General features: G+C 44.1%; 1 protein-coding gene across 1 annotated transcript in view; it reads right to left on the reverse strand.

The window, feature by feature from the left end:
• Positions 1 to 14,003, reverse strand: part of FBXO10 (F-box protein 10) — a 554,003-nt gene extending 540,000 nt beyond the window's left edge. The window contains exon 1 of the mRNA XM_069235699.1: positions 13,781 to 14,003. The gene's annotated coding sequence lies outside the window, so the exon portion shown is untranslated. The remainder of the gene's footprint in view (positions 1 to 13,780) is intronic.
• Positions 14,004 to 24,433: the final 10,430 nt, after the last annotated feature.

Here is a 24,433-nt window from a genome sequence, read left to right on the forward strand (position 1 = left end):
ACAGAACAAAACAACATTGACAAAGACGAAAGACTGGCAGGGAACAGCAGGTCTATTGGATTTTGCATGATTTATATGCAAGAGATGGGTAATCAGTGTTGCAAAGGGATGTTCTCCTCTGCAGTTGATGGGACTAAGGGTTCACTCTAAGTTTTAATTAGGATCACTTTAAAATTGTAATTACAAATCTTTGATCCTACTTGAAAGTATTTCTCACTGAGGTGCTCACCATGTTATGGAGCTCCCAGCAGCTAAGATGGCCTTGTTTGGAAATTATTCCAAACAAGTATTTCATACCCAACAGCTAAGTCATTCAGATTGTCAACTCATTGTTTGCTTTATTCTATTTAGAGTTCATTTATGGTGCTACTAACCACTGATGGGTAGCCTTGGAGTGTTTGGAGCAGATATACATTGGTTAGGAAACATGATGAAGACAAACAGGTAACAACAAGAAGCCAAACCCCTGAGAGAGGCAGAGAGGCGGAGAGGGAGAGGGAGAGAGATAGTATCAGGAGTTGAATCTGGGATGGCACTCATTGGCTTTAGGCATCTAACAAGCAGATCTGGACCCAGATACAGAAGAAGCAAGCACTGTGAAAGTTAAGCACTGGACTGCCTGAATAAGTGAGCTGCTTAACCTCCTTCTCAATCTGAGGAAGTTGATCTGAACTGGAAAGAGAAAGTGTATTATAGAGAGGAGCCTTGCATATGAAGTGTCCTACCACTTTAGTTGTACAGTCCAATGGAGAATAAGTTATGAGTAGCAAATTAATAGTCTTTTAGATGGAAGGTAAGTAATGCAGAACGTGGACAATAAATCTGGTAACTGTCCAAGCAGTGCTTTGTGAATTGCACACAGGGATTGAACTTTCATTAAATGGAAGCTAACCAAGGAATCTTAGCTAGGGGAATTGGGATCCTATCAATTCAATGCGAATAGAAGGTGACATCTGGACGTATTGGAGTTTAGAGACTGCTTGGTTAGGAAAGCCAATGTATAGGCTGTTGCAAGAGTCAATATGGTAGATCACTGGTATGGGCACAATGACAACTTTCTGGGAGAGGTGTAAAAGCTGGAAGACTATCACTTATCAGACAGAAATGGTGGAAGACTGGTTTCGAGGCAGTAAAGGAGAGATTGCCGTGGTGGCACTACACTGAAGTTGCATCCCCTTACCATTGGCTGAGGGGGAATGTCCATGCAATCAAGATAGGAGAAAGGTTTGTTTTCTTATCAGTTAGTAGTTCAAATATTTATAGTTACTGCACGCTCCAACCATGCAATAGCATCTGTTTTGCTGTATTTCATGTATAGTGAGAATCTAGAACTACGGTGAACTAACAGGTTGACCTGTGACCTTTGCCTTGCTGTTATGGGACGCAAAAAGCAGAATATACCTTCTGCATTCTGGCCGCCTGCACTCCTTTAGTTCATGAATAAGAAAGCAACAAAACATTTGGATTCAAATAGGCCCCAACTCACCCTTTCACTCTTCCCAAACTACTTTTAATGACAGTTCAAGTTAATTAAATATTGTTATCAAGATTATTATAGTTCCAGAATACTGTTAATTTCAATGAAAGGGATGCAGCTCAATTGAAAAGGCCAACACAGAGCTATTAGCTATGGGCAGTTAGGCAACATAAGGGGCAAGAGGATGGCATGCACATGCTGTACTTTTTCTTTAGTTATGCACATTTAACAATAATGCAGCCTAAGGTAGGCACCAATATGCCACCATTAACTTCTCCGGCGCCGGTGATGCCTGAGAGTCCCTTGTGTACCGGGATAATCAAGGTGTGTCTCAAGACAACATGTGGTTGAAGCGCAACTCTAAGTATAACAACCGTCTAGAGAAAGCATTTTGCATATTTTGCAAAAAGGCTTTGAATAGGATCTCAATATTTCCCCCCTAACTATCCATTGCAATGTGTAGCTTAACATCACCAAAGTAGTTGGACCAGGGTGACAACAGTAATAGTGCAGGGATAAAACTGCATTACTGTGGACACTTAAAACAAAAAACAAAAAAAAGAAAAGAATCGGTAAGCACAACTAAACCTTTTATTTACAGTACTGCCAGCACCAGTAGTCATCTGGTTCTGCACTGTGTACCCAAGATCACAACGATTTTGAAATACCGTGCCAGATGTACTATGAAAGCAACTTTAAAAACTGGTCACAAACTGTGTAGCAACTTTTTATGACCACTATTTTATTTTGCTAACCAACCTTAGTACTAATAGTTTGGTTCTCAAAAAAGACGAATCACTGGTTGGTGGCATAACCACCTGCCTAATCAACATTCATTAGGCAGGTTGCAATTTGCGATGACCTATGATTGGCTTCAATCACAGGGATGACAGCCTGCAAGGAGCAGGACACCACTATCCCTGAGATTGCATCCCAAAACAAATAAGCATTTGCAATGTAGTGGGTCTCGCATTTACTCGAGTTAGAGCTATCAGCATTGTAAATTTATAACTGGACTTTCCTTGCAAAAATAAGTTCGCTCACAGTCAAATGTATTGGCAATCGAACAATTATCCATGTAACAGGGGCAGTCTACAAGGCGGTGACAAAACTGTCCCAAGGAGGGACAAACGTAAAGCATTTACCAATGATAAAGGATTTTTGAAAGGCAAGCCTAGGAACGAGTGAAACTGATGGGCGTGCAGTGGACGTTGTTAAAAGCCCAAAATACTTGCAACAGGTCAAAGTGCTTGCACGTTCAACTTAAAAACCAATCAGCCAACGTTCCTTACACTAGCTGCAGATGCTTTAAAAGGATCTTCCATTTCAGATATGTTCAGTGCGAAATGGTGCCTACTCTCTCTGAAGCAGGCCATCCTAATTCTCAAAAGACATGCAAAGGGGACCCTTTCCCCTCTGTGAATCAGTTACCACTCCAACTTGTAAATCGGTAACCGACCAGTGGTTTGTAACCAGAATTACAGTGAATACATAGTTTATGCAATCAAAATTTGGAAGAAAGGCCCTTGACGCACTCATTCTAAATTATGGTTCAGTAATGATTTCTAAACCCATTTTATGATTCGGACTTTTTTTTTTTTTTAATTGTCAAATATGGTAAGTATGTATATAAACAGGCTTTTGCATTGAAAACCCCATACAATACTGAATTGGAGGGCTTCTGATCGCAGAATCTATTTGTACATATGGCCTATACTTTGTATTGGCCACCAAGGAAGGAAACATGACAAACCCTCCAAGAGATCTTTCAACTGAGGTCCTTGGTATCTGAGTCACTAAAAGGTTACCGTGAATTATCCATAGTACTGAACAAGAAGTCTACTATTTCTCAAAAATTTAATTAAGAGTCACCACGGCAACTTCAGATGAGGAGGCTCGATTTCGGCATGATCAAAATACTCATCACAACGAAGCCAGTCCACCTCACCTCCAGACAAATTAATAAGCATCGGCTCGTCAACATTTTGCATTTTGTTCAAACAAACCACACACTCTCTTAAATTATGGCTCACTTCATTTCCGCCTCTCAAATAACATAGCAGGGCAGTACCATTCAAAAGATTGTTACACTCTCTCAATTATGCCGTATTTTTTAATATAGAGATGTTAGTGCATGCTATTCTCTCAAAAATATACATTATAGGCACAGCGGTAGCTCATTTTTAATATGTCTTTGACCTATTAAGTTGCATTTATTATTACTCCTACCGCTTAGCAGAAGTTTGTCAAAATAATGCAGTGATTTCTAACTTATGGTCATTAAAATTTCCCTCTGCTAGTGGCTTATGGTTACTTCGTTTCCCGTAATATATGTTGCTTAGGGCACCTTGTACAAATAAACTATGATCTTCAAGCTCAATTTTATTGATTTTTTCACAAACGTAAAAGAGAACATTTTTAAATAAAGGGACACCTGTATTTTGGAAAGGTCTGATAAACAATTAAAAAGAAGCACCTGTGTGTTGACCCTCTTTTCCCTTGTTGCAGACAAGCAACATTCAATTAGGGAGTGGATAGACAGCAGTCATCAGCTGTGAATATCAAGGGTGGAGTGTCACTTTACACTGATGATATGCTAATTGAGTTAACCATGGAGGAGAGTGCTGAGAAAAATGGAAATGCTTGACATCATAGGACATTCTCAAGCCTAAGGATCAGTTAAGAACAGGCTACCAACTGAAAGGCTTGTCTCCAGGTGGAAAGCAATAGTGGTAAATATGCATGACTGCACGAGGCGAAGGAAGACTGAGCAAGCTGGCTGCAAAATATATCTCCCTTCTGAAGGCCAGGTGGTGGTTCAACCAGGAATGAGGTACTTCCCAATTTCTGTTCTTGGACTGAACTTCATGTCAATTCCCGTTCCAAGATTCATCATACAATTATCACCTTAAATACACAGTGCATTCTTTCACAGTTCGACAGAGATGGCGTACTCATTCCTCTGTGAAGCATGGGTAATGAGAGGGGTTAAAGGTAAATGCTACGAAACCAGGGTCGGCCCCTCCACTATACCAGAGGAGCGTTGCCCTGCTGCTGAAAGCAAAAAATAAAGGGATAATAAAAGTATTTTACTATCCCCTTATTTTTCCGCTTTCGTAGGGCGGGGCGATGCCAGCCTCCACAACATCAACAAGTGGAGGAGGGTAGTGGTGCACTTCTAAGTGCACGTCAGTTTGGCCAGCTGTTTGAGGCTGGACAACCTGACATGCGCACTTAGAAACTCTCCACCCGGCTGTACTTCTTAGCCGGGTGGAGACCAAGAGCAATGCCCTACTCTCTCCCTAAGAGGCATTTCTGCACGCTCAGGCCAATCGCGGCACTTCTTTCATGCTGGGTAACAACATGAGAGAAGCGTCGGGATTGGTTGGGGAGGAAAGAAGACGAGAGGTGGCAGGAGTGGCGGATCAGGGAGGGGCAGGTACGTTTATTTATTTAATTTTTTTACTGCTGCCCCTGCGCTGCTTCCCCACCCCTTCCTGGCAGCTGCCACGAATGTACGAAACAGTGTTTGAGAAGGGCAAACTCAGCAAACATTTAGTCATTACTGGCTCTGCACCTTAATGTAATAAATGAGAGGCTGTTTGAGCAGTAGGACAACTTTGGTAGCTGTCTGAACTATGAGGTACTTGAGGAAATTATTAACATGAGTGTTTTATATTGCAAGTAGATTCCAAGTGGTGTCCTCCTGGCCACGAGGGTAGTACAAAGCAACTAGCCTGGGAATCCAACATTCCTAGCCTAAGATGTAAAGAAACCATCCATGGACAGAGAACCCTCTCCCTTACTCCACCAACAGGAAATAACTGTGCGTGGTGAAGGACTTGAAAGGGTTAATAGTGTGTGTCAGGTCCAACCCCGATTGATAGCCTTCTCGCAACGAAGGTGTGGCTGCCCGTCAACCACAATATGGAACAGCCTGGGATGGGCAACAACAGCAATGCCATTCTATACAATGTTGGATTCACCCACAGATCCAGGAATCTGCCCATATGGATAAGCTCCCCAACTTGGGTTGACCTATTCCTCCTGGTGTATTCACAGCACTGGATTCAAGGACCCATGGTCCAGAGTTCCATTCCCAAAAGAACATGGGATTTCAACACCTGGCAACCAGGGATTTCAGCACTTGCAACTAACTTAAGTGGTAACCCATAAAAAGGTCACTCCTTTTCCTAATATCCTACTTTCCTGCACAGGCCAGGGCATATGATCTCCCAATTTACAAAGTAGAGTCCTGATTGATACCCTACTTTCCTGCACTGCCATACGCAAGGGCATATGATCTCCCAGTTTACAATGTAGAGTCCTGATTGTTAAGTTGTAGTAATTTTAGTTGTGCTGTTGCAGATCTCACCTGTGTAACTTTGGCTTGTGCTACACATGACTGCATTGACTAGAACCTCTATAGCCATTACCTTGAGGCTTTGTATGCACTGCATACTTGCACACCAACTTTGGCACCTTGAACTTGGCTTTGTGTTACAGCCTGAAAAAATGCTCACGAAATGTGGAATTGTAGCAAGAAATTTGTGCAAGGTTTTGTTGCAAGGTTTTGTTACACCTAATATCTACACGGCATCACAGCCTAAGGCATGGTTGAGTTGTAAATTAATCTGAGTCCGAAGTAAGTCCCATCTGTGAATGCTGGACTGTCAGAGGATGAAAGAATGAGGTAATGTTTAGCTGAAAATCATATCAGGTATGTTATTTAAAGGAGTGCCCTTCAGTGGCTTGTAAGGATTACTATACTGATCCTCCTTTCTTTCACATTGTCAATCTCATCTGGCCATATACGTCCCAACATACGCCTGTGTGTTAGATGCTTTTTCGTGTGTTCAGCCGGCAGGTATAGTAGTGTTCTATGCTTCTTACTGTTAGTAGTAGGAAAGGACCAACCCAACAATATAATGGTGTTTCACCCATCATCAGGATCTACCCCCAAAGTCTACTTTTCAGTAGCAGACCACAGCCTGAATTTCTGCTTGTTTTGCCTGTGTCAAGGAGTGGGTGGCAACTGCAATAGGTCTTTGGGGTGGGAGGGTACGGGGGGGGCATAGGGGCCAGGGTTGCCATTCTATAATTAAGCCCTGTGGTGACAAAACTCACAACTGGCAAGTTACTTTGTGGGAATCTACCAGGCATCCAAAAGTCTATACCACAGACATTTTTGTCCACTTGAAGCGTTTACGGGAAGGGGGTCTGGGAGAGCTGACAGAAGAGAATGGTGTGATGCCAAAACGGTAGCAAGAGACGTTGTTGTATCACCAACAGAACAACAAAAGGTCCAATAATTTGCTCAATGTTATATGGTGTAATAAAATTAAAATATTACTACTACCCATAAAAACAATTCTGCTGTTACCATTTATTTCTGCTGAGAATCCAGCTACTTACTTATTCACACACTACAAATGCTTACAAACCTAAATATACTCACTGAGCCTCTCATTCACATTTCACTTCCATTTATTGGTGGGATGGACCTTGAGCGGTAGTTACTACAATTGGGTGGGAGATTAAGTGAAGGTAGTAAAAAAGCTTCTGAATGTTGTGTCCTTTTAGTCACCATCACTGTATTAATCAACCTGAGCTCCCTTTAAAAGATAGTTGGCATGAGGCCTTATGATGATGGGTGAGTAGGTTTCTGATGGTGTATCTGTGGGTGTCTGATAGCAGATGTGTTGGCCTGTGATCTGAGGTAAAAAGGAGTAGCAAGGTGAGTTTGTGAGAATATTATGTTGGATGAGTGGGTGTCAGATGGTGGGCGGAAGTGTCTGCATTTAATGGTGGGTGTGGTAGGGTACGGCTGTGTGGGCATGTGATAGAGTCTGTGTGGTCGTCCAATGGTTGGTGGCAAGTTTGACAGGTAGAAAAGAGATTTGAATATGCGAATGGATAAAGGCTCTTCCATGTTTTAAAAATGCATCATCGTTAACAGTTTTATATAGAGCTCCAGCTCAATCAGAAGCATATGGGTATTTTACATTGTGAGAACTGATACAGCAAAATAGCAATAAGAATAGATGTAGAAGAGGAGCAGTAGCGGAAAACAAGTCATTAGGGGACAGTCTATGCCAGATAAAAGACAAAATAGGTGATCCTTTGGCTGTCATCTGAACGAGCAAAGAATTGATCCTTAGATTAACAGACAGTATGTTCTAAAAAGGTGCTGCGGTAATATAAATGATTTTTCTAGTTGAGGAGAGAAGTATGGCTATGGAACATAGAATGCCCTTCAGAAGATTCAGAGAGGATTGAGGCACTCCCCCACAAGAATTGAGTTTCAAAAGCCGAGCCTTGAGACTATTTGTCGGAGGCCAACTGTAAAGTTTAACTTTTTTTGAGTGCATAGATATGGTAGCTTTATTTCTTTAGGGAAATCATGAAAAGTTGGGGTAGAGGGGGCGTCAAGCATGAAGCACAGGGATTTCATTTTGGGGGACAGGCAAAGAGGCAAATCTGAGAGTTTCAGTTTGCTGAGGAGCGTCGGATCAAATTTAATCTTCAGAATCAGCGGCAGGAGGGTAACTCTTTTTTAGAGACTGAGATTCAGACAACTGTTGGTCATCCCAGATCTAAGTTTAGAGGGGACAGGTGCAGAACGATTATATAATTTAGGACTGATTTTTTTTTTTAGGCATAGTTGGTATCATCTGCTTTATGGTGAATGGAGTCTCCTAATTTTCATGGACAACTCAGTGGCTCATGAAACAATGTGTGGGGCAATACAGAAGTCTGCGGCATGCCACAAGTCATGCAATCCCTCTTTATTTTTGCAGGCACAGGAAGGGAGAGGGTGCAAGATGATTTGTAATGTCATCAATGACATCACATGTGAAGTATTAAACAGTGTTTTGTGGCGTGTTTGGTTCTGTTGCTAATTATAAATGGTGACTTTTAGCTGTTTCTCAAATATCAATTGAAGCTATAACTTGACTTAAACTGTGTCTTTTAATGGATTTTGCAGGTTTTTGAGAAACAATTCTGTTTTCAGAGAATAAACGTATATGTGTGTTCTAGAGTCAGCAATAGCTATGGTGTAGCCACCCTTTTCAAAGCAAACTTTGACGCCATTTGATGAATCTACACACCATTACCAAAATGAGCTAAACTGCAGAGGGTTGGTAGGAGGGAAGGTTAGAGAAGTGCAGCGGATTTATGCCACAAGCTGCAATTTTGATATATATATATATATATATATATATATATATATAGGCCTAAACACAACGCAAACCCTTCTGATCTCATGCAGAGATCTGACTGGCTAGATCTGACTGGCTGCCAACACCTCAACCAATAAGTGTTGGCAGCCATTTTGGGACTTGGCTGCAGCCGAGTCCCAGAAAAAAGAATAAAAATAAGAAAAGGGGCCAGGGTAGGGACATCCTGACCCCATAGCAAAAAAGCATTGTTTCTAAAAAAAAATCAGTGGGAGGCATGGCAGATCTGCGCATCAGCCAATTTTTATTTTTTTTTTTTAAGCGTGGGCTCCCGGGCTTTTTGAAATGCTGCTCCCGGTGGGTCAGGTCCTAGGGGCATTGATATTTTGAATGCGGGGGCACCCCTCTACCCTGCAGCCTCGGAGACCACCACCTCCCTGGAGCCAAAGACATTCTGCGTGCAGAGGGGGGCAGCCTGACCCTGGCACCGCCACCTTCCTGATGCCATTGAAATTATGAGTGTGTGGGAGCTACCCCCACCACAGCCCTATGGATTGACCCCTCACCGTGGCTTTAAACAAATTGAATGTAGTGGGAGCACGTGGACCCCTGCAGCCCTCAGGACTGCCACATCCCCAGGGCTTCAAAATAAATGAATGTGGGGTGGGGCCACCCACCCCCCGCAGCCCTGGAGATCGCCTCCACCTCGGGGCTCCATGCTAAATGGATGCAGGGGCTGCCTGCAACCCCCCCCCAACCTTAGTCCCACGGACCGCCACCTCCCCAGGGCTTCAAACTAACTTAATGAGGGGAGGCTTAAGCCACCCCAAGGACCACCCCCTCATCGGGCTAGTTTACCTCGGAGGGGGCCGTGCCCTACGGTAACTATAACTCACGCCTTCGCCATGCACTGCTAATTACCACACAAATGACAGAACTCCAGATATCCTTGATAACATCGTTGATAATATCAATATTTGCAGTAAACTTTTTGATGAAAAAACTGTGCATGGAGGGGGTACAAGTTATAGTTACCTTAGGGCACTTGTTATTGTTACGTGAGATAACTCTAACAGGTGAATTTCTAAGGTTTTGTATGTTTAAAGTGTTGGCCTAACTAGAACATCCCTGTAACCTTTGGTTTTTTAAATGAAAAAAAACCCAATATATATATATATATATATATATATATATATATATATATACATACACACACACACACACACACACACACACACACACACACACACACACACACACAGCTGTGTATATACACAGGCATAAGAAATGCAAATGTGAACAATACAAATACCAACATAATACTCACTGTCAAACCTCATAAATGCACCCCATAAAAGTTAAAAGGTTTGGGGGGAAAAAAAGAATCCTCGCACATTTTTCCAGTACATTATCTGGAGAATTATTCTATAGATCCCTTGAGAAAACTGGACACAAAACTAAAGATCATTGTGTTTTTAGTCAGTTAGGAAGCATATGAAAGTAACTTATTGTTTCAAAGACCTAGCTCAAAACATGAATTGATCAGTAGACATAAATTCAGCGTTTTTGGTCACAGTATAGTTGTTGGCTAATGTGAATGCGGTACTCCTAAGGGCTCCTTCTGTAGTCAAAGTTATAATTTTCAGAATATTTGACTACAATAAGATTTGAAAACTGCGAAGCTAGATGTTAAACTTTAACTCAGTAGTGTTGTTAGTTCACTTCAAAACAGATTCAGTCAATGCAGGCTAGGACTTTTCCACCCAAAAGACTAATATTGTTAAGCCATGCCACCAACAGACAAGATATCACCAGTTACGCCCACAGAAAACTGGTAACTACCAGTTTAAAATATTTTTTCTCCAAAATTAACTTAGGACTAGGGTTTTGAGTAGTAAGCAAATACAGTATTCATGAAAGCAATATTTACCTCTCCAGACCCTCTGTCTATTTTATTTGATCAATCAACTTGCATGCGGACACTGGTTTGTGACATATACAAAAAGTGATGGACGGAATGCATGAATTAATTTCAGCCACTCGGCCCATCCCATTCCATTGTTATTTTCACCACCATGGCACCTCAGTTCGGACCCAGCTATATGCAAATCAGTCTTGACCCTACTCCAATGGGAACAGACCAACCTGCACTGTCAAGCCAGGTCCCCTGTGAACCGGGACACAAGCCACTCAGGACCAGTTTCGCCCTTGTTATGGGTTCGTCAGCCGGGTATAGCTTGGTTTCACTAACTTCATGTCCACTGGACCCATGTCTGTGCATACCCGCCGGCATAGTGAGCAACATACTGATGAACACATGCAAAAAAAGAAAAACTAAATCAAGCTATACCTGATTGATGAGCCTGTAGTAAGGATGAAACTGGTTCTGGGTTGCCTGTGTTCCCGGTTCAAAAAGGACCTTGCTTGGCAGGTGGGTTGGACTGTTTCCATGGGAATAGGTTCAAGGCTGTTTGGCATATGGCTGGATCCAAATTGAAATTGCATGTTGTGCGAAAACGATGAATTGGGGTGTGGCCAGAGTGGTCGCCAGTGGCTGAGATTAATTTAAGCATTCTATCCATCACTTTGTTTTTTGATGCCTTAAGTGCGATGGTTATGCCCAGACGTGGATCTCATGCTCACGGTGTCTCTGGAATCAAATTAAACGTGGCTGATGAGCCAATACTAAAAGGAAAAAAAACGCTCCTGGGTTGCTTTTGGCCCGGTTCAGGGAGGATCTTGCTTGGTAATTTGGGCTGGACTGTTCCCATGGGACCAAGGTCAAGGCTGATTTGCATATGGCTGGGTCCAAACTGAGGTGGCATGGTGAGAGAAAAATGATGGACTGGAATGCGGCCAAGAGCGATAGTCATGGTTGAGATTAATTCAAGTATCCCATCCAGCACTTTGTTTTTTGATGCTCTAAGTGTGGTGGGTGTGCCCAGATCTGAGTCTTGTGCTCACTAGGCCACTTGGCTCAAGCTATCCCAGGCTGATCATCTCATAATTTTGGTAAAACCGGTCCCAGGTTGCTTGTATTCCAGTTTAGGGAGGACCTTGCTTGGCAGTTCAGGCTGGACTGTTCCCATTAGAGACGGGTTAAGGATGATTTGCATATGGATGGATCCAAACTGAGGTGGCATGGTGGGTGAAAAGACAGTAGATTGGAATGCGACCCGAGTGATCACCGGTGGGTGAGATTAAATCAAGCATTCTACCCATCACTTTGTTTTTTGACACTAGTTTATGGCATGCTCAAACGGTCGGGAAGAAAACTCCCAGCCTCGGGTTACTGAGTGGACTCTTAATATTAATAATAAAAAGCTGAACATAATTAATAGGATACATACCCAAGCTGGACACTGGGGCAAGTAAATAAAAAAAAAAAAACACACAAGAAGCACCCAGATGGAGGGCCACTTGGCTATCCAAGCTGCATGAGCTGAGGATGGGAAACTGTCACTGTGTCTAGAAAGGAAAAACTCTTTGCAACAGAGATGACATGCAGTAACTTCCACTGCAAATAACTACTGGAACTCCGGGATTTCACAGCTCTTGGTGCTGATGCAGAAACATCAGTATGCTCAACACCCGAGGATTTCAGTTCTCTAAACTTGCATTCCCTCTGCACCCAATGGCAGGCAGGCCTATTAAAAAAGACTATTTTAGCGCCAGTCCACCTAGGGCCGACCGCAGTTAACAATTCCTTAAGAAAGAACAGCATCCCATTGATTTCTACATACAATAAAACCAACAGAACAGCCAACACTAAAATTGCCCGTGCTCTATGTGGACGCATGAATAATGTTAACTTTGTTTACGTTAGTTTTAAAAAACAAACTGTGTTATCACTGTTGAAAATGCACAACTTTTAACAGTCGGTACAAATGGGAGGACATAATCCCAAAATGCGAGCTAGGAGGACTGTTAGTATTCTCTTTCTTTTCTTCTGCTCCACTGTTTACTTAATGTAAAAACAAAATCAATATACTTTGAGCATGTTTCCGTTCCTCAAGAATTCCCGAGAAGTAAGGGCAGCCCCTACAATTTGCCTTCAACATCATCTATATTTAAACGACATCTAAAAAAGTATAGTTGCTTATGTGTGGCGGGAAAGAAGACATACAAAGACCCTGCCCCTTGTGTGCTCCTCTGCATACTCTTCTGGTAACAAAACTAAAATGTAGGCATGGCAACCAGACTCTGGCATCCCCAGAGAGGGACTGCAGTACACTGTCGGGTGGATATTCGGCGTGTTAAGTGGAATCACTTACAACTACGACATGTGGCACTTTTGAAGATACAAGCACTTTACAGACAGTTAATTGTTCGTGTAGGTACACTTTAATGCACTGTGACAGATCTTTAGTATAAACAGTTTCAATGTGTCATTTTCTCACAAACGTACGTGCCTCACAGAAACACGTTGAAAGTTTCTGTTCCATAAAACCTGGAGAGATTGGACCATGGCACAGCCTCAGTCACAGCAGTTGATCATCCATACGCCGCCGAATTATTAGATCCTCACAACTAACCAGCAATTTCCTCACTTAACCTAGATCAACAATTTCATGTAACCCTGTGTTTCACGTGCACTGGACTTCTTGCAACAAACATGAAGGCACGGTTTCGGAATACCATTTCGAAAGCATGGTGGCTCAGCTACCTTTATTGCAGCGCCAAAAAGATTACACAGATTTTGCAGTATTCTACATTTCAGTCAACCCGACCCCCTCGTTCACGTTTTCATGAATTCCATTAAGAGCAAGTGAGACATTTGCCTAGCCGCCCTTCAGCATACCCATAACTAATACATACTGCCCGAGTTTGTGTCTGCCTTGTAATTATCAAAAAGACTCGTAGAAATACGAAACACGGCACTGAGAAAATAAATGCATTAAAACTACGTCTGGCAAAGTGACGCCGTGGTAACAAATAAAAACAGCCCAAAAACCCAATTATTTCACCTGGGGCAAAATCAGCCTTAATCGTAAATGCCTCCATAAAAATAGAGAATGTATCCCCCTTAACTGTCTAAAACATTAAGATCATGAGTCTCCGTGAAGTTTCGTGGCGCTACAACAAACAGTAGGAGACAAAAGAGGTGAAACTCCTTGCTTACCTCAGCGCATCGCGGGGCGCCAGCTCACCGCGGATGCTGCGGCTGGAGCCAGCGGTGCTCTGTGCTGATCCTGCAGCCGCTGTTACCATAGCGCGCCGGGGAGGCAGGTATTGGAGGTGGTTTCAGTGCACAGAGCTCACAGACCATAGAGACCGCCCGGGAGAGGGCCATTTACTCACATTGTTTCTCTGCTGCAAACGAGCTCTATGGTTTCCGAGTGATCACATGGCCTCGGAGGCAGGGAATGTTGGGAAACTAGGGAAATAGATCGGATTACTGCTTGGTGTATTTTGGCGAGTCTTTGGTGAGCTGGGTAATTGGGTGTGTTAGGTTCCCCGACTGGTATTCTTTAAGAGAAGCAGTACTTCCTCATCTTCGTTACGTGTCAACACTGCCACTGGCTTTGAATATGTTAATACTGTAATTTTATTTCATTCCCGGTTTAAGTGTCCACACAAAGTACCGTTACTAATAGTTCCGGGAAAACGTTTCTCAGAATAACCCTTTTGTTGCTGAGAAGTTTTCCGTACTGGAAGCACTGCTTAGCTTCATGTTATGCCTCCCTTATTTAGCCAGTTAGCTGTGGACTTGCATATTATAATTCTGGAACTTGTAGTTTTGTATGTACCTTTGGGCACATGCATCAATCAGCAGTCATGGACAAAAGTGCAACACTGACTGAAGGTATCATACATGACGTTTCCCCCGGCAGCGTAGTGAGATTCGGGGGGCGGGGATTGTGAACTTCAAATTTCCCTGTATATGCGGGTGGGATGGGGGGACGACCAAATAGCCATCAGAGGTCAGAAATTTGTGAGCTCAGCTTTCTGTTTTTTGAAGCATACAAATTTTACCCTAGAAATATTTATGACAATTGTGCAGTCAAATGAATTGTTAAGCGACATTCTTTTCAGATTTTTGTTGGTGGAATAACCCACACCTTCCCGTAGAAGGTCAGACTACCCAGCTCTATTGCAGCGCAATAAGGGACTGAGATTAAACATTTTTCAGAGTTGTTTGCAGCTCGCAGTCTTACTCTGCAACATTAAGCATACATTGGCGGCTCTTACGCTATGGAGGATAGAGCACCATCACCACCCCTCCAACAGCAACCGCTGCAAATCCTTTAATAACTAAAGGATAGTAAACTAAGTTTATTATCCCTTCATTGTTAAAGGGGCAGGGCATTGGGGATGACGAGCACTGAGGGGAGTGCACTGTGCACTCCTCTCAGTGCGCATGTGTGTTTGGCCAGCTGTCTCGGGCCGGCCAAACATAACATGTGCACTGTGCTCTCTCCAGCCCGGCACTGTGTTGCCAGGCTGGAGAGAGCAGGCACAGGCTCCCAGTCTGTCTGTGAGCGCTCTGCCAGGATGCTTCCAGCCAATCCTAACACTGCTCTGAGCAGCATCAGGATTGGCAGCAGGGCTGGCTGGGAGCCTGTGCCTGCCTGTTCCTGAGGAGGCGATGGAGAATGTGTGGGGACTCCATGGACCAGCTTCCCACTCTCCAGAGTGCTGCCTAAGGGGGCACTTGGCACACTGAAAGTGCAACTCCTAAGGGCATATTTACCTCAGCGCCCGCATCCGTACTATGCCACTGATACAGAGGCAAAGTGATTCCCTAATTTGCATGTGGCCATGCTCCTTAAACAAATGAGAGAACACCCTCTGAAGATAGCGCTGGATCTATCTGTGAACAAGCGTTATCAGTATTACAGAAGGGATCACACAAGCATCTGCATCCCCTTCTGTAATACTGTGGTGCCCTGGTGGCACAAAAACCAGGTACACACAGTCGTAATGCCCTTAGGGTACTATATGTAATACGGCCCCAGGAGGGATGTATCTGCTTTTGCCCTGCCTTCCCATTTTATACTCCCCTAAAATAAAACAGAAAAGAGACCCATTGACATTTAAATTGTGCTCCTCTACCCCATAATGTATTGATATCGTGGGCCCAAATTTCAAAGCCAGCTTTATGATAAATAAAAATGCTCCAGTTACCTACCATTAAATTCATTACTCTGAGTACCTTTCCCTCACTTGTGAAGCCTGTCCTACAGACTTGTAAGCCAATGAGATCAAAGACATAACTCACCTACTGAGAGAAGAAGCAGAAGGATTAGGCCTCCTTTCACTGGCACAACATTTACAAACATTGACTCAGCGATCTGGAAAGGAGCTATGCTTCCCAAATAAATCATAAGTGCTATCCGAACATCAAGCTGCTGTAGTCTGATCTCCTCCTCTGTATCAGGGAAATTGAAAAATAATGGCAAAACTAACTCCTGCTTCCTATGAAAACTGACTTTAATTTTGGAAGAAAGAGGTTGCAAAAACACTGTCCCCAAATACTCAGCAAAAAGGATGCTTTAAGTTAAAGCTCTAAACTCCCCCAAATGCCTAGCTTAAGTTATTGCCACCAAAAAGAAATGCTTCTAAGTCAAGGTTGGATATTTATACTGTCTAAAGTTTCAAAAGAAGGATCCATGAGAGCCTCTAATACCAAAAAGAGATCTCAGGTGGGAAACATGTTACTCAAATCCTGAAGTAGATGAAAAATCTAGCCTTCATCATAAAAGATGGTCTTCTAAGAACGTCTGAAAGCTTTAATTGCACCCAACTGCGGTTTCAAGGTAGACGCCTTCAACCCCAGGGAAGCTTCAACCTGAAGAAAATACATCACTGAAAATAAGTCCGAAGTGGTAGGATCTCGTTCCTTAGAATTACACCATCTGCTAATGGAGCACCAGTTCATTAAATATGACCTAATAGTAGAAGACAGCCTAGATGCCTGAAGGAAATTAATTTGGTTACCCCTTAAATCTAGCCTCTCAAGCTCTAGGCTACTAGATTCAGCTTGGATAGGACCTCATGCTTCAAGAGTGGGAAAAAAGCAGAGAGGGATTCAGGGGCAGTCTCCACTCCTCTGTCTGCCTCAAGGCCTCTAGAAGAGGAAACCAATAGGAGTGGGGACATACTGGAGCTATCATTATCATAGAATCCTAATTTCTTCTTACTCTGAGCAACAACTTGGGAATTGGAGGAAACGGAGGAAATGTGTACAAGAAGTCCCTGAGGCCATCTGCATGAAAGAGCATCCACAACCCAGGCATGCTCCTCCTTTGTCCTGGAACAAAATTTCTTCACTTTTGCTTTGAGAAAAGAAGTAAAAAGGTCTGTTCTCAGGTGACCCCATCTTTGAGTGAGCGCAACAAACTCCCTCTGATGGGGACAAAAAAATCACAGAAAAAGGAATGTTCCTGCTGAGATTGTCCTCCAAGGTGTTGGATGTTTCCTGTTTACGAATTGCTGAGATAGAAATCAGTCTGGGCTCGGCCTAATGGAACAGCTTGTCCACAATCCTTGACAGAGAACGAGACTTGGTTCCCTCCTGACGTTTGATATAGGGCTTTTGCTGTCATATTGTCCATCCTGACCAGAACCACTATTCAGTTCAAGAGATGAGAAAGGGACTTCAGGACTGGACAAAGGCTTTCCAGTGCTCTCAAACTGGATGATCTTTTGCTCTGGAAGCGAGACCCGAAGTGCTTGATTTTGAGGGTCTTTAGCCATGCCCTCCAACCTGACAGGCTGGCAATCCTTGCAGCTGGAAGAGCCAGAGGGATTCTCTTTAAAATGTGACCCCTCTGTAACCACTACATCAAGTCCTCTCGAACCTGAGGATGAAGAGGAATCCAAACAGACAGAGACTAAGACTAGGGAGCCCAATGAGCCAGGATGTGCCTTATCATTTTGTGCAGATGGAACTTGGCCCAAGGAAACAGAAACAGTGTTGCGGCCAAATCCACCTGCACTTGTAGCCAAACAGAGGCTCCTGGAGCACAACTGAAAGATCCAGAAGATTCAGGTTTTGTCACTCTGTCTTCTGATAAGGTGACAATCCCCATATCAATGCAGAATCTTGCTCCAGTGATCCGCTGGTCCTGAGTCAGAGTTTGATTGAATTTCTCCCAATTGGTAAGAAAACGGCATTGCAGAGTTGAGAGGCCAATATCTGTGTGCTGTTTTACCAGTTCCCTGGAAAGGTTCTTGAATCATCCAGTTATCTAGATATGGGTGGAGAAGGATTCCCTACCAATAAATTAGTGCCACTAAGAGAGCCAGAGTCTTGGTGAATACTCATGGGGCAGACTTCAGCCCAAATGGCAATACTCTGAATTGAAAATTATGGTTGCCTATGGTAACTAAACTAACAATTGGTGTTCTTTGATATGGGGACATGTAACTAGACAAAATATGGAAGTCATAATAGTCCTGGATGCCCACTAATGGAATTATGGTTGCAGAGTTACCATCTTGAAGTGCACTGCTCTGAGCCAAGTGTTTGCTCTCTTGAGATCTAGAACCGGTCTGAATGATCCTGAAGCTTTTTTAACCAGGATTAAGATGGAATACATACCTTTTCTGTGTTCTGACAAGGGAACTTGCACAATTGCTTTCTTTTACAAGAGTGTTTCTTGTCCTCCCACATTTGTAGGAAAAGCAAAAGTCTGACTCCTACCAGATAGGTGTCGTCTGACAAGTAATTGTCAGGAGTTCCGTTTAGAAATGGCCTTGCTGAGCATTAGTATCTGTTCTGGAGGAAGATTTTCTGGGCTGAAACTTCTTTGGTGATCACAAGAAGATTTAGAATCTTTCCTGGAAGAACCATCGGATGAATGTCCACAAGAGCTTGGGAAGCAGAGGATTTCCTTTTATAAGGCACTCCATGTTTCCGATCCTAAAAAGCCTTTGTAATCATTTGATCTAGCTGTTCTCCAAAGAGCTTCTTTCCTTCAGTTGGAATCTTTAGAAGTGCCACTTTCTCAGAAGGTTCTGCCCTCCAGACTCTCATCCACAGATGACTCTTTGTCAGGACCACAGACCCTGTAACCATAGCAGACGCTTTCAGGGCATCAGAGGATATGTCCGCCAGGGACTTCGTAAACATGCTTCATGTTGACCAACAGCCCTGAACAGTCAGTTTCTTTCTGAATAGCGGTAGCCAACTGTAGGAGGCTGGTCTGGTTTGTAGTGGGTACCTTGGGTACTTACACCTTATACCAGGCCCAGCTATCCCTTATTAGTGAAGTAGTAGTGTTATAGCAGCTTAGGCTGATAGAGGTAGCTATAGCAGAGCAGTGTAGGCTGAACTAGGAGATATGCAAAGCTCATGCAATACCACTTATAGTTACAAAGTACTTATACACAAGTAAAGAAAATACTTAGTGTTACCAAAAATACAGGTATTTATGTGGGTGACACAGTACCAAAAATATCTTAGTGACAATACTCCTTCTGGAGGTTAGTATTTGGACACCAAAATTAGACAAGTAATTAGTCATAGGATAGTGCAAACAATAGGAAATGCTATAGAATACAATGGGAGAAAATAGGTCTAGGGCCAAACACAAACCATATACTAAGAAAGTGGAATGAGAATCTCAAATTTCCCCCTAGGCAAGTGTAGTGTGTGTAAAGTCGCTAGGAGAGTAAGAATACCGTAAAGGTAAGTAAATTACCCCACCCAGAGCCCAGAAAACAGGAGTAAAGTACTGCATGTTTCCTTTGGACACACTACACCTTGTGATATGGATTATTGCAGTAACCAACCAAGCCTGCAAACAACAACTGATGGATTCCTGGACCTGAAGACCTGCAAAAGAAAGGGACCAAGTCCAGAAGTATAAAGAAGTTCTAGGAAGGACAGGAGCCCCTGCCAACCCAGAAGAGGGTGCAAAAGAAGAGTCCCAGGTTAGTCGAAGACTGCAGGAATGCACCCTAAGGAGATGCCAGTGGGTTCCTGCATGATGCAGGAGAGACCCTAAATAGCCCTGAGAGGGGGATTGGCTACCTTATCAGGTATGGACCTATCAGGAGGGGCCTCTGACGTCACCTGCTGGCACTGGCCACTCAGAACCCTCCTCCAGAGTGCCCCCACACCTTGCAAAGCAAGATGGCTGAAGTCTGGGACACACTTGAGGAGCTCTTGGCACCACCCCTATGGTGGTGACGGACAGGGGAGTGCTCACTCCCCTTTCCTTTGTCCAATTTCATGCCAGAGCAGGGGACATGGAGTCTCTGAACCGGTGTAGACTGGCTTATGCAAGGAGGGCACCATCTGTGCCCTTCAAAGCATTTCCAGAGGCTGTGGGGGGCTACCCCTCCCCAGCCTGTAACACCTATTTCCAAAGGGAGAGGGTGTAACACCTTGCTCTCAGAGGAAATGCTTTGTTCTGCCTTCTTGGGACTGCTCATACTCCAGGAGGGCAGAACCCTGACTGCGAGGTGGCAGCAGCTGTAGCTGCAGTGCAAGCCTCAGATAGCAGGTTTGGCAGTACTGGGGGTCCATGGTGGAGCCCCCAGGATGCATGGAATTGGCTCTCTAATACCATATTTGGAATGGGGGGACAATTCCATGATCATAGACATGTTACATGGCCATATTCGGATTTACCATTGTGAAGCTACATATAGATATTGACCTATATGTAGTGCACACGTGTAATGGCGTCCCCACACTCACAAAGTCCCGGGAAATGGCCCTGAACTATGTGGGGGCACCTCTGCTAGTGCAAGGGTGCCCTCACACTTAGTAACTTTGCACCTAACCTTCAGCAAGTAAGGTTAGACACATAGGTGACTTATAAGTTACTTAAGTGCAGTGAAAATGGCTGTGAAATAACATGTGCGTTATTTCACGCAGGCTGCAATGACAGGCCTGTGCAAGGGTTTGTCTGAGCTCCCTATGGGTGGCAAAAGAAATGCTGCAACCCATATGGATCTCCTGGAACCCCAATGCCATGGGTACCAAGGTACCATATACTAGGGACTTATAAGGGGGGGGTCCAGTGTGCCAATTGAAATTGGCAAATTAAGTCACTAGCCTACAGTGACAAATTTAAAAGCAGAGAGAGCATAAGCACTGATGTTCTGATTAGCAGAGCCTCAGTGGCACAATCAAGCACTATACAGACACACACATTAGTCCATAAACTATGAGCACTGGGGTCCTGACCAGCAGGATCCCATTGAGAAAGGCTAAAACATACTGACAAACATGTAAAAATTGGGGGTAACATGCCAAGGAAGATGGTACTTTCCTACACCAACTTCTTAAAATCGGAGACCAAAGATTGAGCAGCATAGACAGAATAAATTCCTGCTTTGAGGGCTAAGTTTTCCATAGCCAAAACTTTTCTTAATGCTCCCTCTACCAAAGCTGGACCGGCCACAGCGGGCATCAGGCATTTCACTGGGAGGCTGGAAGTGTGGGGGTGTCATTTTTGTTGCTGCGAGGCCAGTTTTGTAGCAATGCAACAGTGTTAAAAGCACTGCAGAGTTCCTTGTATAGCCATCATGTTCAACCTGGCCATTTTTGCAGGGTCATCCACAAACTTTTTGCCTCCTTCCTCCTATTTGATCTGACCATTTCTTGTTAGCTTTAGGACTCTGGGCACTTTATTACTGCTAACCAGTGCTAAAGTGCAAATGCTCTCTGTCTAAATTGTATTGGTAATTAGTTTTCCATGATTGGCACATATGATTTACTGGTAAATCCCTAGTAAAGGGCACTATGAGTACACAGGGCCTGCAAATCAAATGTTACTAGTGGGCCTGCAACACTGTGCCACCCACATGAGTAGCCCTGCAAACATGTCTCAGACCTGCCACTTGACCCCGTCACTGAGCCGCTGCTTACACCATGACCTGTGAGCCCTGCACTTCGCATCGCCTTGCTCAGACTGCAGCCTTGGTATCCCCAACGACACTGCTGTAGGCTGACACGGATGCCACGTGGCCTGTGGGTACCACTCCTGAAGTACACAAAGCACCATCCCGTTCTGCACTGCAGCCTTGGTCCACCGATGCCAGCGCCATCGACTACAACATCGTCAACAGACGCCCCTGCTTGCCCCACAAGCCTTGGGCGTTCCCTGGAGCCTGCCCCGTGTCATACTGCCACCTTGGGCCAACCGACGACATCGCTTCAGCAACAACAACGCCGCTGCCTGCACCGCAACCTGGAGACACCGCACATTGCACCGCCCTGCATCACAATGCAGCCCTGGTCTCACCGATGCGCAGGACGCTGTCACCGAGCCTCTGCCTGCACCATGGCCTTTGGGCACTGGAGCCTCGATACCATCAACGCCAGCGCTCCTGACTTCGTCATCAGCCCGGAGTTTGATCTGCAACGCATGTGACTTCAAGAGCCCGATGACCACTGCACCGCCCTCCGAAACGTACGCCTCCTGATGCCAGCAACGCTGTACTCCAGATCTCATCGGGAGGATCATGGCGCTCTACATTTCCAAGGTACTGTTTGCGGGTCTTCCCGACATCATAGCTAGCCCGCGACCCCACGGTCGGCCTAAACTGTTGGATTTGTTGTTCATAACACCGTGATAGCCCCAGACAGAGCTATCGACTTCAAAGAAGTGTATTTTTAAGTAACTCTTGCAAAATTCCTATCTTTATTGCTGTATGTTTGATTTTTGTCATTTTGGTCTTGTTTTACACAGATAAATATTGGCTATTTTTCTAACAGGTGTGGTGTCCTTTTATAGTGTTTTCGGTGTATTACTGTGTTTTATGTGCAAATGTTTTACACATTGCTTCTGGAATAAGTCTGACTCCTCATTCCAAGCTACCAACGGGGTAAGCACAGGTTATCTGAACTGAGTATCCCCCTTGCCCTAACTAGAGTGAGGGTCCCTATTTGGACAGGGTGTAAACTGACTGCCAACTAGAGACCCCATTTGTAACACATCAGGTTTCAGGCAACAATAAAAGCGCCAAGATAATTCTGGTGATTAATATGCCTGCTGGAGAGAGATCAGAGTTCTGCCTAGTGGCAGTTTTGACTCATCTTAGATAGCGCAGCAAGTTAATATGCTTGCTGCAAAGAACGTGTACTGTGCAGATCACAGAACAGTATATTATGTACAGTGCTCAGTGGTATACTGCTTTTGTCACAAAGATCCTTTTATTACTCTGCCGTTCATAAGTTACAATCATTATCTAGCACAGTGACCAAAGAACAGCCATCAAAGAGCTGTATGCAAACTGCATGGTAAAGTTTAGAAAGTTGTGTTTTTCCCCAGTCTTTCATTTTCCTAATTTTGAAAACAAAATGGGTTTGTTTTGGGTAGAGATAAATTGTTATTAGTGAAGTCAATCCTAAACACTGTGTTTCATTCTCATTTATGCTTTTTGTTGGAAATGGCCCTTTCTGCAGTGTTATTCCCAAACTTTTTGCCTTTCTTTTCCTATTTTTCTGACCCTCTTTTTGTGGCTTTTGGAATCTGGGCACTTTACCACTACTAAACAGTGCTAAAGTGCATGTGCTCTCTTCTCTAAAACTTGTTGTAATTGTCTTACACCAGTTTGGCTTATTTTATTTATCTGTAAGTCCCTTGTAAAGTGGTATACCATATACCCAGGGCCCGTAAATTTAATGCGACTAGTGGGCCAGCAGCGCTGACCGCGCCACCCACAGAAATACCCTGTCACTGCAGGGCCTACGTGTGCATTTTACTGCCACATTGACTTGGCAAGTCAAACTACTTACAAAGGCCTAAATTCCACTTTTACTACACCAAAGTCACCCCTATGGTAGGCCCTAGCTAGCCAAATGGGCAGGGTGCTGTGTATGCAAAAGGTAGGACATATACTTTTACATGTTACATGTCCTTGTAGTGACAAACAATCTATTTCATTTTTCACTTCTGGGAGTGCTGCTCCTCTCATAGGTTTGCATTGGGAACTCCCTTATATGTGCCTAAGTAGTAATTCCTGACCTCGGAGGAGCAGTGTGGGCATGTTTGGAATGGTAGTGAGAAATTCTGCTTACTGGTGTAGTTGGATTTTACATTACAATTTTAGAAATGCCACTTTTAGAAAGTGGGCATTTCTCTGTGCTTCTAACTAGTGCTTTGCAGTCTCTGATCCACATCTAGGGTGAAGTGGCAGCTCCACTTTGTGCATACATTCCAGAGAGCCACACACAGGATGGGCTGGGTGTGACAGAAGAGGCATCTGCATCCATTTGCATACTGATAGTCATCCTGGGCTGGGGAGAGGGAGGGACACCTTCCATGTCAATAAGCTGTATTCTGCCCTCACACAATGGTCAGAGTTACCCCCTACAGATCTCTGAAGCCAGGGCTTGGTTAAAAGGGGGTTGTGTTCCACATGAAAGGGTTCTTTTGAAGTCACCCCTTTAGCAAATACATTTTTGAGTAGAAATACAGGGGCTCTGACACCATGACTTTGAGAGCACTTTTGAGAACTAGTACTCTGCCAGAAGGACTGCTGAGCTGCTGAGCTGCACAGGGACTCATCTGGACTACTCGTCTGTTGTTGCCCTGCTACCTGCTGCTGTTGGGTGCCATAAAGGACTCACCGGATTGCATTTCTTCTCATTGCCCTGATGCCAGCTGCTCCCTGACTCTGGACTCCCTAAACCCCTTCACATTGCCAGGAGGGACTGCCATTATTGCCATCTGATGAGCTGAGTGGGCCTGCTGCCTGCCGATTTCCGGGCTGCAAGAGGAACTACCACTCCTTGCCTTGAACTGGATGAGCTGGCCTGCCTGCTTTGTGTTCTCCAGGGATTTACTTGGCTCCAAGAGGGTGCCGTCTT

The sequence above is a fragment of the Pleurodeles waltl genome, chromosome 1_2 (genome assembly GCF_031143425.1).
Source record: "Pleurodeles waltl isolate 20211129_DDA chromosome 1_2, aPleWal1.hap1.20221129, whole genome shotgun sequence".
Taxonomy (NCBI): Eukaryota; Metazoa; Chordata; class Amphibia; order Caudata; family Salamandridae; genus Pleurodeles; species Pleurodeles waltl.